The following is a 16,967-nucleotide window of genomic DNA, read 5'->3' on the forward strand; positions in this document are numbered from 1 at the left end:
TTGATGGGTGAAGCGTAGTGTCGGCGTGCCGTCTGCTCGCTGTCCCGTGAGTCCAGTTGGTTCAACAGACTCCCGGTATGCCGACGCCACTGCTGCCATCATCAAGGCCACCCTGTGGAAGTCGGCCGCTCTCTCTTGGTCGTCGCCCGCCGATGCGTTGCAACTTGTGCCGCGCTGCTGTCCACGATTCCGGAGAATGCTACAGTCCCTGGACCTCGCCACCCTCCGCCCCGTTTGGCCTGCTCTGTCCGACAATGGGATGAAGGTGGGTGTACTGGTCACCTGTGGCCCCCGGGCCACCGCTGCTTCCAGGACAGGACCGAACTCGAACCCACGCCCTCCTGGATGCCGTGCCGCAACTTGCCGCTAGTGGTGCTTGCCGGATGACATCTGCCGCCGTCTCTGGCGCTGCTGCAGCTCCCACAGCGTACACCTCGCCCGGACTCCGGTATGTCAGGTGGGAAGCGAATGTGGCCCGTAGACTCGAGTGGAACCGAGCCCCTCCTGGACCCGCTGCAGACCACTGTCACTGCCCTGTTTCAGGCAGACCATACGATCTCCAAGTTCCAGGCTGCCATTCCGTCCTGCCCCGGTGTTGCATCTCCAGAGGCGGAATATAGCCTTAACAAGTTCTTAGAACACAGAATACAAGTTTATACAGAATACTTATAACATTGCCGCCAGACTGGCCCCTACAGGGTGTTACAAAAAGGTACGGCCAAACTTTCAGGAAACATTCCTCACACACAAAGAAAGAAAATATGTTACGTGGACATGTGTCCGGAAACGCTTACTTTCCATGTTAGAGCTCATTTTATTACTTCTCTTCAAATCACATTAATCATGGAATGGAAACACACAGCAACAGAACGTACCAGCGTGACTTCAAACACTTTGTTACAGGAAATGTTCAAAATGTTCTCCGTTAGCGAGGATACATGCATCCACCCTCCGTCGCATGGAATCCCTGATGCGCTGATGCAGCCCTGGAGAATGGCGTATTGTATCACAGCCGTCCACAATACGAGCATGAAGAGTCTCTACATTTGGTACCGGGGTTACGTAGACAAGAGCTTTCAAATGCCCCCATAAATGAAAGTCAAGAGGGTTGAGGTCAGGAGAGCGTAGAGGCCATGGGATTGGTCCGCCTCTACCAACCCATCGGTCACCGAATCTGTTGTTGAGAAGCGTACGAACACTTCGACTGAAATGTGCAGGAGATCAATCGTGCATGAACCACATGTTGTGTCGTCCTTGTAAAGGCAAGTGTTCTAGCAGCACAGGTAGAGTATCCCGTATGAAATCATGATAACGTGCTCCATTGAGCGTAGGTGGAAGAACATGGGGCCCAATCAAGACATCACCAACAATGCCTGCCCCAACGTTCACAGAAAATCTGTGTTGATGACGTGATTGCACAATTGCGTGCGGATTCTCGTCAGCCCACACATGTTGATTGTGAAAATTTACAATTTGATCACGTTGGAATGAAGCCCCATCCGTTAAGAGAACATTTGCACTGAAATGAGGATTGACACATTGTTGGATGAACCATTCGCAGAAGTGTACCCGTGGAGGCCAATCAGCTGCTGATAGTGCCTGCACACGCTGTACATGGTACGGAAACAACTGGTTCTCCTGTAGCACTCTCCATACAGTGACGTGGTCAACGTTACCTTGTACAGCAGCAACTTCTCTGACGCTGACATTAGGGTTTTCGTCAACTGCACGAAGAATTGCCTCGTCCATTGCAGGTGTCCTCGTCGTTCTAGGTCTTCCCCAGTCGCGAGTCATAGGCTGGAATGTTCCGTGCTCCCTAAGACGCCGACCAATTGCTTCGAACGTCTTCCTGTCGGGACACCTTCGTTCTGGAAATCTGTCTCGATACAAACGTACCGCGCCACGGCTATTGCCCAGTGCTAATCCATACATCAAATGGGCATCTGCCAACTCCGCATTTGTAAACATTGCACTGACTGCAAAACCACGTTCGTGATGAACACTAACCTGTTGATGCTACGTACTGATGTGCTTGATGCTAGTACTGTAGAGCAATGAGTCGCATGTCAACACAAGCACCGAAGTCAACATTACCTTCCTTCAATTGGGCCAACTGGCGGTGAATCGAGGAAGTACAGTACATACTGACGAAACTAAAATGAGCTCTAACATGGAAATTAAGCGTTTCCGGACACATGTCCACACAACATCTTTTCTTTATTTGTGTGTGAGGAATGTTTCCTGAAAGTTTGGCCGTACCTTTTTGTAACACCATGTATAAGCGAAGACCAGCACAGGTCCGTTCCGGTGCTCGACTGACCTGGCACACTCTGTAACAAGCTATAATTGCCCGTCTATTTATACTGGTTTTTCCCTCGCTTCTGACGTAGTGTCAGAGAGAGACATGAACTATGGCAGGGATGAATTCCCATGCGTCAGCCACTTACAAATCGCCACCCCTTGCTATGGCCTAGTGCCCCGCCTCATACATCGCAATAACTTAAAGCAGTGCTGCAGCTTCCTGCCTCGTTGTGCGTGCAATACCGCCGTCGCAGCTCCGCGCCCGCGAGTGCCACGTTTACCTTTCCTGACCCGCTGGTTGTCGACTGTTACCACGCTCTGCGAGTGGCCCCAGATTTCATTGCCTAACTGCGCCTTCATTGAATTTTGATAAAATTTCCCTTTCCCTCGACTAGGACTGACAGTAGTGCAGCAATTCATATGAACCATATTCCCAGTGGTGGCTGATGCTGTGAACTGTGTGTAACCATTCCATTATTTCGCTAATTTTATCAATATATAATCTTCTATAGTTGTTGGTCATTTCTTTTCTACCAAATGTCAATACCTTTACCTGTGCTACCAGATAACACCTGTTTAATAATTTTTCTGCATCTCCTACTGCTACCACTTTTCATTTGCCTTTTTATCCTATGAGTATTAGTCATACGTACTGTTTCCGCCGGCCGAAGTGGCCGTGCGGTTAAAGGCGCTGCAGTCTGGAACCGCAAGACCGCAGGTTCGCAGGTTCGAATCCTGCCTCGGGCATGGATGTTTGTGATGTCCTTATGTTAGTTAGGTTTAACTAGTTCTAAGTTCTAGGGGACTAATGACCTCAGCAGTTGAGTCCCATAGTGCTCAGAGCCATTTGAACCATACTGTTTCACCACATATTTTTAGATATTTGGGCAAATAAATGACGAGATTTGAGGTTTTTAAGAATAATAGATCACCTAAACCAAGCGCTCTTTCAAATTCTTCCCCACATCCATGGAGTGGAGCGCTACCTGAAAATACGAAATATTAGAATTGTAGTACATCTTGTGTATATGCCGACAAGTTCTAGCAGATTTCTCTTAACCTATTTAAATGGTGAAGCTTCTGTTTCACTGAGGTATTATACTGATACACTAAAATTCAGCTCAAAATATTACAGCGCTATCCTACGGTCCACTCAAAGTCTATACATTGTAAAACTTCGTTGCTTTTACTGACGGGGATAGAAAAACTGTTGACTCCTTAGTAAGAGAAAAATAATGTAATATTTATGAAAATCAGATAGGTTCGCAATTTAAGGATGATTATCGATGGAATCGTTAGTCGCCGGACACAAAAGGCATATACATTCGAAAGAGGTACGAACGGGTTATTTCCTAGATGCATATTTCATCATTATGGTTAGTTTACGATCTAGAAAAAAAAAAAAAAAATACCCATGTCACTTAAGATCGGTATGCGGGAGGCTGAGGACTTCTCTGATGAGCTGACCTGAAGAAAACTATTATTTCTTTTGTGTTTTGACCGTGAAATCGAAAGTTAAAGACTGTAAGCTCTTGAAAAGGGTGAGAATTACTCTCTTAATTTTTATGTGCAGCGCAAGTGGCCATTTTGGCGCAGTCCAAGCCAACCAGAAATTATCCGTTTTCACTTATTTCCTTTTACAGCCTCGAAGAATCGCTAAACTCCTTCGCCTTCTCTACAGTAAAAGGTGCCATAGGACTATAATAATTTTGTATGCCGATTTCTTCACTTGAATAGTTATTATTAAATAATGAACGGCCATACTCCCATCTGCTAGAGCTCTATTCAGCGCTAAAAAAGTAAAGATATTAGAACGTGACGAAACAAGATGAACCTTAAGATATCTACTGTTTTTCCATCTGGAACCGAAATTATTTATTGTAGCGTTTCACCGCCCCGTTGGGCAGTCTGTGTACTTCACGCACACACGGCAGAGCTCAATGATCCACTTCCAGAAATGTTTGTTACATGCTGTTTTTCACTTGTGCCAGAGTGTTCTAGGATATTTTAAAATCTTTGTATTCGTTGTTGTCCATGTTGCTTTGAGATTCGGTGACCTTGTATGTGGTTCTTTTACATACAAGTTTTTACAATAATATGAAATGGTCTTCCGTTCTGTTCTTTCAACTATAGTAGCACTCAAAATATTATCTTTAGACACAAAAATCTGTCTGACTTATCTAATCACACCGCAGAACTTATCCCTTATGACATTAGCTTCAGACAAAGTAATTTTTCTCTTTGTACATTTTTAAACATTCGTATTTCAATAGCACAATAAAACAAATGTTTTTCAGTAAAACTGTTAGTGTTCCTCATACCTGAAAAGGAACAAGGAAAAAGTACAAGATTTCTACATAATTATATGTTCTCTTTGGGTGGCTTATTTGACGTTACAGTCGTAGGATGAATCATCCATCCGTGAAAAGGTCTTCCAAGCGTAGTGTATTGGTTCCCGAGGCTTCCCATGGTACCCGATGCTTTTGAGGAATGTGTATCTCTTTCTCAAATGTTAATTCACACGAAACAAATATTTTAACAGAAATTAGATAATAATGTCTTATACTATATATATATATATATATATATATATATATATATATATATATATATATATATATATATATATATATGTATATGTATATATATATATATATATTCATAAAAATACTACGTTCTACTGTGTCTCGAGTGTTCTTTAAATTCTCTCAATATGCACTTGTATAAGTGCCTTTGTAAAGTTTGCTTCCTATTTTTAAATTCGCATTGTCCCTGTGTCCGTTGGGCGGCGAGAATGCTGCCGCATACACGAGTGTATGTGCAACAATCAGTACGGTACCATAGCGCGGCACCTGGTCTGCTTATCCACCACAATTGACCGGTGCGGCATACTTTATAACCCTAAGTGTGTTATGAGCGTGGGTTGGCGAGTGCTTTCTTTCATCGTGATTTTACGTGCACCGGGCTCCATCACACCCAGGGAAGAGTAGCAAGGTTCTTCAAGAAGTCGAGAGTCCTTTCCTTATTACTAGATCCCGGTAAGTAACACAGCTTAATGTTTACTGGCATGTGCTATGATGCCATTAGATACCGTTACTGTCCACCGTTGCAAGTCCGGAAGAACTTTTCCTCCACAACAGGAACAAAACTTCTCTAAAGCACAGTTTTCACTTCACTATATTTGCACTACTCGAATATAGTTTCTCAGTTTATAGCCATTTTGGAATTTAGCTTCATAACAATCTTCCTTCATACTGCCCTCGTTCATGAGTACAATCCTTATTTGTTTGAGTACATCACCAGCCGCATATGCATTTATTTACGATACAATTATTTGAGGTATTGCTCTCTCTCACTATTATTCATGGCGTAAGCAAAAACGGATTACATGGGACTGCTTTGAGCTTCCAGCATATCGAAACGCGAATCTTGTGTACATGCAGGTCGTACGGAAAGCACGCCTTTTAGAGTTACAATTTTCATTTTCCTCATTGTAAATGCCCTTTGCCTAATTGTCTGGTACTTTCGCATTAAAATTTGGGAGCACCGTCAAGCGCTCGGAACCGTTTCAAATTTGAGATGTGGATTACTGTTTTTACCGTAAGTTTACTGTAGCTTGGGGAGGGGGTGGGGGGGAGGGGGGCTTGGGGCGGCGGGAATTTCATTTCCACGAGACCCAGAACGCAACTTCGCGGTAATTACCAATTGATAGTTTCAGATCTTAATACAAACACGAGTAATAATAAAAATATATACAATAGACTAATGTAGAATAAAGGAGATTATTTAACATTTATTTCCTTATTACTTCTTAATTAGTGACATCTTCACGTGTATAGCTTCAGATCTAAGTGTGTGCTGCTCGTTATTCCCCTACTAAGTTCACCATATCCATTGATCTGGTTGTGTCAGTTATGCTTGTGGTCATGTTCATTTCATCGTGTCTTTTACTTACCTCTATGATAACTCGCCTTCCGGGGCTTGCTGCGTAGTTCGAACCTATTAAATGAAAGTAGTGTGTGCTAAAGCTGAGCTCTTGTCGTGCTGCTACATATATTTGTGTCTCTCCGTTTGTTTCTGTGCTTCTGACAGAGCACCAGTATATGCTAACAAGGGAACCTCCCCATCGCACCCCCCTCAGATTTAGTTATAAGTTGGCACAGTGGATAGGCCTTGAAAAACTGAACACAGATCAATCGAGAAAACAGGAAGAAGTTGTGTGGAACTATGAAAAAAATTAGTAAAATATACAAACTGAGTAGTCCATTCGAAGATAGGCAACATCAAGGAGACTGGGAGTCAAGGAGCGCCGTGGTCCGTGGTTAGCGAGAGCAGCTACGGAACGAGAGGTCCTAGGTTCAAGTCTTCCCTCGAGTGAAAAGTTGAATTTTTTATTGTCAGTTTATGTGACAAACTCTTATGTTTTCATCACTTTTTTGGGAGTGATTATCACATTCACAAGAAAACCTAAATCGGGCAACGTAGAAGAATCTTTTTACCCATTCGCTAAGTGTACAAGTTAGGTGGGCCGACAACATATTCCTGTCATGTGACGCACATGCCGTCACCAGTGTCGTATAGAATATATCAGACGTGTTTTCCTGTGGAGGAATCGGTTGACCTATGACCTTGCGATCAACTGTTTTCGGTTCCCATTGGAGAGGCACGTCTTTTCGTCTACTAATCGCACGGTTTTGCGGTGCGGTCGCAAAACACAGACACTAAACTTATTACAGTGAACAGAGACGTCAATGAACGAACGGACAGATCATAACTTTGCGAAAATAAAGAAAGTAAAACGTTCAGTCGGGGGCAGACTTGAATCAAAGACCTCTCACTGCGCAGCTACTCACACTAACCACGGGACCACGACGCAGCTGTGCGCAGACTTTCCTGAATGTTGCCTATGTTGCGCATGGACTACTCAGTTTGTATATTTTATTAATTTTTTTCATAGTTCCATACAACTTCTTCCTGTTTTCTCGATTGATCTGTGTTCAGTTTTTCAAGGCCTATCCACTGTGCCAACTTATAACTAAATCTGAAGGGGGTGTGATGGGGAGGTTCCCTTGTAAGCATGCACAAACGTTAGTACCCTGCACCCTGCTACAAAACAAAGTTCCTTGCTGGTTCTTCTCAAGTGGTTTGCACTTCTACTCTTTTGTAGGTTAGAAGTCGTTTTTCCTTTCAGTTCCAAAATTTAGACTTGAGCACTCATACATTTCTCTTAAAAATAAATGTAAAATTAAAACTACTGTGCTTAATAGTATTCATACTTTTCTGTAAGTTTCGAACAGTTAGCCCTTATGGGCATCAAGACTAATATTAGCATTGAAAGTCGCGTGGATTATGTATATTTATGCGGAGACAAAGAAAATTCTACCTGCTTCCATTCCTCATTGCATTCCTTTAAGGAGGTCAATTTTTCGTGCCATCCTTTGTCCACTCATCCTGATCAGCCCGTAGTAAAATATTTTGCGAGGTCCGTGCCATTAGACTCCGTATTCCACTATTACTTAACCTAATCTACAATGATCAATATGCTATCTTACCTGATAATTACAGGTACATTTCCTCGTTTCTTATCTGCTAGTCACAAATGTATCCTAGCGCAATTTTCTTTCATAATCCAGAGCCATTTGTCACATACTCTGATAAGCCAAAATATTATGATCACTGCCCAGCACTACGTTGGATACTGCCTGGTGTCGTTGCGGGCACGTGACGCGGTAACAAAAGTATGTAAGTGGAATATACATGAACGGGGAATCACTGTAGCGAAGACAGGGGGCTGCAAATGGGAAAATTCAGTGAGGTAAGCGACTTTGACAAAGGGCAGATTGTTGTTATGCAGAGCCTGTGAACGAGTATCTCGAAAACGACGAAGCTGGTCGATTATTCACGTGCTACTGTCGTGAGCATCTACGGTAGGAGCTAGAAGAAGTACAGTGAAACTACCACCAGGCGCTGAATGGTTGGATGTCCACGACTCTTCAAAGAACGTGGGGTTCGGAGGCCTGTCTGCTCTGTAAAGTAGGATATATGGTGATCTGTGGCATCTCTGCCTAAAGAGCACAATGTTGGTGCACGTGCAAGTGTTTCGGAACACACCGTTCATCGTACGTTGTTGAACATGGAGCTCCGTAGCAGACCACCCCTATGTGTTCAGATGTTGACCCAACGACATCGTCATTTAAGGTTTCAGTGGACACAGGACCATCGGGATTCGACCGTTAATCAATGTAAACGTGTCGGCTCTTCGGGAGAATGGCATTTTTGTTACACAAGGTTGCTGGTCGTCTCCAGAAACGCCGTCATCGAGGTGAACGGCGGCTCGAAACGTGAAGCGCGTCACGGACGCAGGCTGGTGGGAGCAGTATTATGCTATGGGAAATATTCTCTTGCGCTTGCATGGGACCTGTGGTAGTAATCGAAGACACGCTGACAGCTGCGAACCTCCTGCATCCCTTCATGCTTGATGTCTTTCCCGACGGCGGTGTCATCTTTCAACAGTATTATTGTCAGCCTCTCGGAGGCAGAACCGTGCTACAGTGGTTTGAGGAGCGTTATAGTGGACTCATGCCGATGTCTCGGCGACCGAGTTCGCCTGATGCACATCCTATGGAACCTTTTGGGTCGCTATCCAGCGGCATCACCGCGTACGCAAATCACGGACCCGTTATTTATGCGAGTTACATGACCTGTGGGTAGACATCTAACGTCACATACGTCCACAAACTACCAACGACCTGTCGGATCCCTGACACGCAGAATCAGTGATGTATTCCGTTCCAAAGACGGGCAGACAGGCTATTAAGCAGGTACTCATAATGTTTTGGCTCATTAGTGCAAGTGTACTAACTTCGTTTTACTTAACTACTGTGTAATAGATAGAATAGCACCAGTATGTTTGTGTTGTTGTGATTTGGTTCGCCGGCCGGAGTGGCCGAGCGGTTCTGGGCGCTACAGTCTGGAACCGCGCGACCGCTACGGTCGCAGGTTCGAATCCTGCCTCGGGCATGAATGTGTGTGATGTCTTTAGGTTAGTTAGGTTTAAGTAGTTCTAAGTTCTAGGGGACTTATGACCACAGCAGTTTAGTCCCATAGTGCTCAGAGCCATTTGAACCATTTTGATTTGGTTCTTTAATCCTGTGCTCCGATCTACAGCTTTACTTTCTTCTTACTATTTTTTAGTCTTAGTATCACATACACAAGCATTTTCTCTGCTGTTAGTTTTATTTACGTTTTCCTACTGGAAGTACTACAGTGGTTTGAAAATATGGATGTCAAATGAGGGCATCGGAGAGCGTAATGTGACCAAATGACCAATTCTAGTTTGACATATTGCATATTGGTAGTCACCGAATGTGTATTGTCGGTGACCTCGATTACATTCACAGCTGGATTTGTATTTCCCCACTGCGTCCCCCCCCCCCCCCCCTTATGTTTTCCCCTCATTCAATTGCGGCTGGTTTCCCTGCTGGTATTGCCACTGTGGAGTCCGAAAATTCCTAGTCTTAGACCTATATCTCTTACGTCGACCAGTTGTAGAATTTTGGAACACGTATTATGTTCGAGTATAATGACTTTTCTGGAGACAAGAAATCTACTCTGTAGGAATCAGCATGGGTTTCGAAAAAGACGATCGTGTGAAACCCAGCTCGCGCTATTCGTCCACGAGACTCAGAGGGCCATAGACACGGGTACCCAGGTAGATGCCGTGTTTCTTGACTTCCGCAACGCGTTCGATACAGTTCCCCACAGTCGTTTAATGAACAAAGTAAGAGCATATGGACTATCAGACCAATTGTGTGATTGGTTTGAAGAGTTCCTAGATAACAGAACGCAGCATGTCATTCTCAATGGAAAGAAGTCTTCCGAAGTAAGAGTGATTTCAGATGTGCCGCAGGGGAGTGTCGTAGGACCGTTGCTATTCACAATATAAATAAATGAACTTGTGGATGACATCGGAAGTTCACTGAGGCTTTTTGCGGAAGATGCTGTGGTATATCGAGAGGTTGTAACAATGTAAAATTGTACTGAAATGCAGGAGGATCTGCAGCGAATTGACGCATGGTGCAGGGAATGGCAATTGAATCTCGATGTAGACAAGTGTAATGTGCTGCGAATACATAGATAGAAAGATCCTTTATCATTTATCTACAATATAGTACGTCAGCAACTGGAAGCAGTTAATTCCATGAATTATCTGGGAGTAGGCATTAGGAGTGATTTAAAATGGAATGATCATATAAAGTTGATCGTCGGTAAAGCAGATGCCAGACTGAGATTCATTGGAAGAATCCTAAGGAAATGCAATCCGAAAACAAAGGAAGTAGGTTACAGTACACTTGTTCGCCCACTGCTTGAGTACTGCTCAGCAGATAGGGTTGATAGAAGAGATAGGGAAGATCCAACGGAGAGCAGCGCGCTTCGTTACAGGATCATTTAGTAAGAAAGCGTTACGGAGATGATAGATAAACTCCAGTGGAAGACTGCAGTAGAGACGCTCGGTAGCTCGGTACGGGCTTTTGTTGAAGTTTCGAGAACATACCTTCACCGAGGAATCAAGCAGTATATTGCTCCCTCCTACGTATATCTCGCGAAGAGACCATGAGGGTAAAATCAGAGGGATTAGAGCCCACACAGAGGCATACCGACAATCCTTCTTTCCACGAACAATACGAGACTGGAATAGAAGGGAGAACCGCAGAGGTACTCAAGGTACCCTCCGCCACACACCGTTAGGTGGCTTGCGGAGGTTAGCTGTAGATTTAGATGTACTGTGAATGACTATTTGGCGGTAGTCCCCACTGACTTCTATTATATTCATCATGCTAGTTGCCTTCACCTTGGTTCGAATAACTAGGTTGATACCTGTCATCACTACGTCTCCTTTTATGATTCGGATAGAATCCGCCGGCCCAGCCAGCCACTGAGATCGACACAGCCTGCTGTGTGTCAACAAACGAAGGATGGGCATCACGTCACTGTCGCTGTTATACTGCGGCCGGGTGGGCGTAGCCCTGTCCTTCCGCCCCCACCATTACGATACTCATTCTGTTTATTATTGTTACTATTAGCCTTCATATCTGCGTTTATAAGCTCAGTAGAATCGAGGACCGACAAAAAGTATTCTAGATCGTTCCTAGGACCTGTACCAGTGTCTCTCTAATGTGAAGTGGAAGTTTTCCTTTTCAGATATGTAGAATATCACTAAAAGCCACGGGTTCATCCCAGAAACGAGTCTTATTTATGTAATTCTCTAAATATTGTCTTAACGATCCGTGCCTGATGTTGTATGGCTCTGGTTTATATGCTTGTTTCCTTAAGCGTTCCTGCACACAACACGACCAATATTTCGAAAGAAATGCATTTTGAAATTGTGTTAATGTGTGACATCTCTCTGCCACCTCAGAAGCCAAAAGCGCTGCCTTGCCTTATATAAGTCCTAATACATACTAGATCTTTTGTCTTTCAGACCAAGCTGTAAGCAACACGATTCTAAAATCTTTTAAGAAAATAACCGGATGAACAGATTTCTTTTCTAGGATGAACACCTGGAATTGTCGGTTTTTTAGAAGACTTCCTTCTCGTGTAATTGATGAAAGTGTGGCGTCTTCCCCCACATTTCGTGTAACAGCGTTTTGCAGTACTATGTTTGTGCTAGCTACAGTTCTTTGCGTACATACATTTGCATGAGAAACTGGACTATGACATTCATCATTACTCTTACCTGTATAGCTACTATCATTCCTTGTTTGCTCCTTAATGTTATTCCATTCTTTTTCTAATTTGTCCGATTGTGTTTCTATCGGCCGGCCGCGGTGGTCGTGCGGTTCTAGGCTCTCCAGTCCGGAGCCGCGCTGCTGCTACGGTCGCAGGTTCGAATCCTGCCTCGGGCATGGGTGTGTGTGATGTCCTTAGGTTGGTTAGGTTTAAGTAGTTCTAAGTTCTAGGGGACTGATGACCACAGCAGTTGAGTCCCATAGTGCTCAGAGCCATTTGAACCATTTTTTTGTGTTTCTATCTGTGTTTGCTCATGATCCTGCCAATTAGGTAGATCCTGTGTAAGTGTTCTGTGTATCTGACCTAACTCAGTTCGTATCTTTAATAGTGACGTATACTGCTCTGTGTACACATCGGTAATCGTTTGCTCAACAGTCTCCTGTAGTTCAGTCTTTAGCCTGTTATCAATTTAAGTCTCTTTCGTAAAAGAGCATCAAGTCATCTACTTGTCTGGTTATCTGTTAAACTGTGGACTGTAGTGGTGATTGTTCTAACGGCATTGTATAAAAATGATACGTCAGTGTGTAATCTGTTCTGGCATGTCTTTTACTGTAGTTTTCAGTGTTGAAATGTCATTAGTTATTCCTTTTAAGAGGTACAGTATCATTTCAATGACGTGGTTCGTAGCGTGTTTTCAAAGTATTCTGCAGTTGAGTAAGATTACTAACATCGTTAGTCAACACTTGTAATCACGCTGAAGTGTTGTCAAGTCTTTGAATGTTTTCATCAAACCTTTTATCAAGTTTTTGAAAGAGTAGAGCGCCTATTCTATGATATAGTTGCACAAATGGGTGAGGTGTAGAATTTGCTGCTTCGGAGCTAGTATTGCTTACCGGCTGGGACGCTGCGTCACTTAATGGCGCCAAAACGCCGCTACCGTTACCCAGAACATTTTCGACATTAGTCTCGGGTATTAATATCTAAAGTGTTCTCTTCCTCGAAACTTTCCATGGTTGTTGTTTCAGACTTAGTTTTTACCATAACAATGTGTATGAATTTCCGAAATTAAGTAACCTCTTTTTTAGGCCACGTCCTACGTAAGCGACCGACCGCAGTTATGGTTACGGAAGTGTCCTACGTGCCACGTGGGAAACGTCCCTGGCGCTGCCTGTCCTCTGCTACAACCAGCGACATTTGAATTCAAACGTGTTTGAATCTCGTCGCTGCAACACGCGCGACACTGAGAGCGACAGCTTCGACTCTTCTCCGCAAAGCAGTGGAGCAAACGCGCCGGCAGCTATGAAATACTTATCATCCGATTCTAAGAAAAAAGTTTGGCGAAAAAATTTGATTTTTCCGTATCTTAGAGCTTGAAATCTTTGCTTGATAAAGGTCTAAATTTATTTTCGTTATTCGTCATAGTTACCGTGCTGCACGGTACTGAGCACATGGTTGTAAGAAATTTTTGAGTTTGCAGGGGTAAAATCACTTTCTGTATAGTTCATTTTAGGCCAGAAATTATTGCGTCTTAAATGTACCCATTATATCTAAATTGCATTTAAAGTTGAGAGCGGAGTGATATCCCCTTTCATTCTTGAGATATAGGGTGTTATACCCGGGGACGGGTTGCTCCCAGTACGTCCGAATCCTTTCCTGCACATTGGGAATCAAGTGGTCGTAAAAATCGTCGTATCTCATAAACGGTTCAAGATATCGAAACGACGATTTTTGGAAATGACACCACGCAGAAAGAACTATTTTATCGTTTGATTAACACTCGATTCGTTGGCAACAACGAATCGAGTGTTAATCAAACGATAAAATGAGTAGAGCGAAAGCAAGACTCCTTATAAATTATACAATGAGGTTTTGTCCGAATTTTCATAGCCAAACAGAGAGAGAGAAACAGGCAAACAGGGTATCAAAGTGACCAGCGTGAGGTCTAGTTTTGCATGAGCATATTTAATTGCTTGAAAGTAATCAGGGTAATTAAGGAAAACGTAATTACTAAGTTGAAGAAAAACTGAAACATTTCACAAAAAGCTGCCACAAGCTATGTAAATGAAGTGTCAAGAGGTTCATCTGTTTTTTGTGCATAAAAAGCTGCATTGCTGCGATATTTAAATGTCAAAAAGGCTTCCTCGACATCAAGTACCAAAGTTAGGATTTTCGAGAACAGAAGACGTTAGGAAGGCAAACGACGTTTCTGAATAAAACTTGAAAATAAAATATGAAAGAAATCGGTCAAATATTTTGTGAAATGGTTTGTGTAAAAGAAACAAATAGATCAGAGAAACATTCGACGTGCCTTTGAATGATGCTCGAAATTACGAAGAGAAAATGAGTTGCGTCAAATGTTTCTCTAATACTTCTTATTTCATAGTTTTAGACAAATCATTTCACAAAACGTTCGACTTTCTTTACAAAAAAATTGTATGCTTTACTTATGCAGGTTATTTAGATTAACTTAAATATCAATGAAATTTGATGGTAGCTCATTGTACACTACTGGCCATTAAAATTGCTACACCACGAAGATGACGTGCTACAGACGCGAAATTTAAACGACACGAAGAAGATGCTGTGATATGCAAATGATTAGCTTTTCAGAGCACACAAGGTTGGCGCCAGTGGCGACATCTACAACGTGATGACATGAGGAAAGTTTCCAACCGATTTCTCATACACAAACAGCAGTTTACCGGCGTTGCCTGGTGAAACGTTGTTGTGATGCCTCGTGTAAGGAGGAGAAATGCGTACCATCACGTTTCCGACTTTGATAAAGGTCGGATTGTAGCCTATCGCGATTGCGGTTTACCGTATCGCGACATTGCTGCTCGCGTTGGTTGAGATCCAATGACTGTTAGCAGAATATGGAAGCGGTGGGTTCAGGAGGGTAATACGGAACGCCGTGCTGGATCCCAACGGCCTCGTATCACTAGCAGTCGAGATAACAGGCATCTAACCCGCATGGTTGTAACGGATCGTGCAGCCACGTCTCGATCCCTGAGTCAACAGATGGGGACGTTTGCAAGACAATAACCATCTGCACAAACAGTTCGAGGACGTTTGTTGCAGCATGGACTATCAGCTCGGAGACTACGGCTGCGGTTACCCTTGACGCTGCATCACAGACAGGAGCGCCTGCGATGGTTTACTCGACGACGAAACTGGGTAGACGAATGGCAAAACGTCATTTTCTCGGATGAATCCAGATTATGTTTATAGCATCATGATGGTCGCATCCGTGTTTGGCGACACCGCGGTGAACGCACATTGGAAGCGTGTATTAGTCATCGCCATACTGGCGTATCACCCGGCGTGATGGTATGGGGTGCCATTGGTTACACGTCTCGGTCACCTCTTGTTCCCATTGACGGCACTTTGAACAGTGGACGTTACATTTCAGATGTGTTACGACCCGTGGCTCTACCCTTCATTCGATCCCTGCAAAACCCTACATTTCAGTAGGATAATGCACGACAGCATGTTGCAGGTCCTGTACGGGCCTTTCTGGATACAGAAAATGTTCGACTGCTGCCCTGGCCAGCATATTCTCCAGATCTCTCACCAATTGAAAACGTCTGGTCAATGGTGGCCGAGCAACTAGCTCGTCACAATAAGCCAGTGACTACTGTTGATGAACTGTGGTATCGTGTTGAAGCTGCATGGGCAACTGTACCTGTACACGCCATCCAAGCTCTGTTTGACTCAATGCCCAGGAGTATCAAGGTCGTCATTACGTCCAGAGGTGGTTGTTCTGGGTACTGATTTCTCAGAATCTATGCACCCAAATTGCGTGGAAATATAATCACATGTCAGTTCTAGTATAACATATTTGTCCAATGAATACCCGTTTATCATCTGCATTTCTTCTTGGTGTAGCAATTTTAATGGCCAGTAGTTTATTGATTTTCCTTCGATATTCTCTTGTGATCTCCTGGATCCCAGAAGCACGGACGATATCTAACGTCAACAGTAACAAAAGTACTGTAGTCAACATAGTAGATGAAAGTTTTCTGTGCTTCTAGCGCCAAACCGGAGAAGATGCAAACTTGCTTTGATGGTTCGCTGAAAAGCCGACAAGCAGCGGAACACGAGTGAACAAATGCGAATGCAAACCTCGCACGACTAAATGCCGTCTGCGCACGTGTGGTTAACGTTTACGACATAGAGAACTGTCGCTCGCTGTTGCGCATTTGCTTCAGTGTAAAGGGAGGATAACTGCGAGCTGCTGCAGCTGTTAACACACGTGACTCGCATTTCGGAAGAGCGAAGTATGAGCATTTAGTTAAGTTTATGTTGGAGCCATTTTATGTTGAGATGTTTTATGGGAATATAAAATGCTAATCTTCTAAAAGGATCATTTATAAACTGAGGTGTTATGTATAAGTACAGTGAGCTATATTCAAACCTCTCATAAAAATAGACCGACGAGTGAATCATATCTTAATATCAGCATGGAAAAATGACGCGAAATGGGGACAGGTACTCCGACCATTGCTGGAGCCAGAGGGCATATACGCAGGACGCAAGTAATGATAACTTTACTTGGATAACAAATTAGCGGCTATAGTTAATAAATTCTACCAGAGATATCTGTGGTCGAAGGTTAACAACCGTGGAAGTATAATAAGAGAAGTTGTCATGAAGTCAACAACTTGAAGCCGACGTCCACCATGTTAGTTGCAGCAAACATTAGCTTCTGGCTGAAGAAGTTCGATCAAAATTCCCAGCTTGCATCGTTTTTCTGATTCTGATTATAGGCTAAAGTGTAAAAAAATCACATTTTATTCGTAAGTGGATTCGTTGAAGCGATACTTTCTTTTATACACATAAATTTTGTTTGTGCAGTTTTCTTTTACCATAGTGATTTTATTTCTGCCACTTCACTTAAGATTTCCTATCAGCACAACTCGAAAAACTCTCTGGGTGAA

The sequence above is a fragment of the Schistocerca piceifrons genome, chromosome X (genome assembly GCF_021461385.2).
Source record: "Schistocerca piceifrons isolate TAMUIC-IGC-003096 chromosome X, iqSchPice1.1, whole genome shotgun sequence".
Classification (NCBI taxonomy): domain Eukaryota; kingdom Metazoa; phylum Arthropoda; class Insecta; order Orthoptera; family Acrididae; genus Schistocerca; species Schistocerca piceifrons.